The 2,762-nt window shown below is 40.7% G+C and overlaps 1 non-coding gene across 1 annotated transcript; it reads left to right on the forward strand.

Moving 5' to 3' along the window:
- The first annotated feature begins 2,338 nt into the window (after positions 1–2,338).
- LOC122293124 lies at positions 2,339–2,445 on the forward strand. The gene has a single exon (XR_006237177.1). It is a non-coding gene; the product is annotated as a small nucleolar RNA R71 (small nucleolar RNA).
- The last annotated feature ends 317 nt before the right edge of the window (positions 2,446–2,762 follow it).

The following is a 2,762-nucleotide window of genomic DNA, read 5'->3' on the forward strand; positions in this document are numbered from 1 at the left end:
CAACTTGCGGTAATCCATGCATACACGCCATCCCGTGACCATTCTTGTAGGAATGAACTCATTATTGTCATTTTTCACCACCGTCATTCCACCCTTCTTTGGTACAACTTGCACTGGACTTACCCATGAACTATCTGAAATAGCATATATAATTCCAGCATTAAGGAGTTTCAAAATTTCAGCTCTCACTACTTCCTTCATTGCTGAATTTAATCTTCTTTGGTGCTCGATCGTTGGCTTGTAAAACTCCTCCATTAAAATCTTGTGCATACAAATGGAGGGACTTATTCCTTTTATGTCAGAAATAGTCCATCCTAAGGCTGTTCTATGCTCCCTCAATACACGCAACAACTTTTCCTCTTCTTCGGGTGTGAGTGATGTAGCAACAATCACTGGAAAGGTATCACTATCCCCCAAGAATGCATAGCGAAGATGCTCAGGTAATTGCTTCAACTCCGGAGTATTTTTCTGCATCTTTTCTTTATCATTTTCAGATTCACTCTTTGGTACCACCGACTCTAGCTTCCCCACTTCATTACTAAGTGATGTAACCTGCTGCAATGCTCCCAAAGCAAAAACATAGTGGAGAAATTCTTCACTAACAAAAGGCAAGTCAGATTCACAAACAGCAGAATTATTAAAATCAAAAGAAAGAGATGAAGAGGTGATACAGCGTTCTAGGTGGTCGGATGGCATATCTTCTTGAAATGCCTCTTCTACACATTGCTTAATGACATCTACCCGAAAGCAAGTACTTGGATCTTCTGGAAATTTCATGACTTGGTAGATGTTGAACATAACCTCTTCCTTGTTTACTCTCAATGTCAATTCACCCTTTTGAACATCAATCAAAGCTCTACCCGTGGCCAAGAATGGTCGGCCAAGAATTAGTGGGACATCTTCATCTTCCTCCATATCTAACACCACAAAATCAGCAGGGAAAATGAATTTATCCACCTTTACCAATACATCTTCTATGATCCCACGTGGATACTTGATGGATCGATCCGTTAGTTGCAAGGAAATTGTTGTATGCTTCATCTCTCCAAGTCCTAGTTTCCTGCAAACAGAAAGTGGCATAAGATTAATGCTAGCACCGATATCACATAAGACTCTATCAAAAAATGAATCTCCAATAGTGCAAGGCAAAGTGAAACTCCCCGGATCTTTTTATTTTTGAGGTAATTTCTTTTGAAGAATGGCACTGCATTCTTCAGAGAGCTTCACTGTTTCAAACTCTTTCAATCTTCTCTTCTTGGAAATGATGTCCTTCAGGAATTTGACATAATTTGGCATTTGTTCCAAGGCATCTGCAAAAGGAATATTTATGTGAATTTTCTTAAAAATATCCAAAAACTTAGAAAATTGCTTATCTAGTTTTTGCTTTTGAAAACGCTGAGGGCAAGGAAGTGGAGGAGCAAGAATAGGAGGATTGTCAGGAAATGAAATTGTAGGAGGCAAGTCGGTCTCCTCTAGTGTATCATTGACAATCTCCTCTTCTTCTACTTGATTTTTGCTTTGGCCATTGTCCGCAGCAGTAGGGGTGGACTTGCTCTCCTTTAATGGTGCCCTCTCAATTTCTTTTCCACTCCTAAGTGTGATGGCCTTGCATTGTTCCTTTGGATTCACTTCAGTATTGCTAGGAAAAGCTCCTCTTTGTTGGGCATTGATAGTAGTGGCTAGTTGCCCAATTTGCACTTCAAGATTCTTCATAGTGGCTCCCATATTGCTACAATGAGTCTCAATGTTGTCCAACCGTGAATCAGTCTTTTTAAACCTTGCATTGGTCTCCTGAATAAAGGAGACCATGGCATCCTCAAGTGACATCTTCTTCTCGCTTGGTTGGCTATCAAATCCTGGAGGATGTTGAGGTTGCAAGACATTCTTTGTATTTCCATATGAAAAATTCTCATGATTTCTAAGTCCTGGATGATAGTAATTTGGCATAGGATTACCATGATAGTTGTAGTTCCGATTGTTGACATATTGAACTTGTTCTTGACTCGCATCATTGCTTGGAACTATCATACTTGTAGATGCAACATATTCTGTACTTTGTGGTATCCTTTGTATTGTCAAGGCTGAAATCTGATGAGATAGAGTAGCAACTTGAGCTGAAAGGGCTGCTATAGGCTCCAAGTCATGAATTCCAGCAACCTTCTTAGCCAAAGTCCTCTCAGTTGTCCATTGATAGTTGTTTGAGGCCATTTCTTCCAAAAGTGCAGTAGCACCTTCAGCTGTCTTCGACATCAAAGTTCCACCAGAAGCAGCATCAACTATAGTTCGAGTTTGCCCATTTAACCCATTATAGAACATCTGAACTTGCAACTAATCTGGCAATCCATGTTGTGGGCAACGTCGAACCAAGTCTTTATACATCTCCCACGCTTCATAGAGTGACTCAAAATCATTTTGCTTGAACTGGCCAATCTCACTCCTGAGTTGGGCTGTTTTTGCAGGAGGAAAGAATTTAGCAAGAAACCTCTCAGCCATGTCCTGCCAACTAACGATGCTTCCCGGTTGTAGAGATTGTAGCCAACCTCTAGCCTTGTCCCTCAAAGAGAAAGGAAACAATCTCAATCTAATGTTGTCTTCAATAACACCATTGATCTTCACAGTGTCGCAAATCTCCAAGAACATTGCCAAGTGAATATTGGGATCATCAAGTGGCGATCCACTGAATTGAGCCAGCTGCACCATGCTAATCAAAGCTGGTTTGAGCTCAAAGTTGTTGGCATTAATTGGCTGGTGCATTATGCTCG

The sequence above is a fragment of the Carya illinoinensis genome, chromosome 13 (genome assembly GCF_018687715.1).
Source record: "Carya illinoinensis cultivar Pawnee chromosome 13, C.illinoinensisPawnee_v1, whole genome shotgun sequence".
Taxonomy (NCBI): Eukaryota; Viridiplantae; Streptophyta; class Magnoliopsida; order Fagales; family Juglandaceae; genus Carya; species Carya illinoinensis.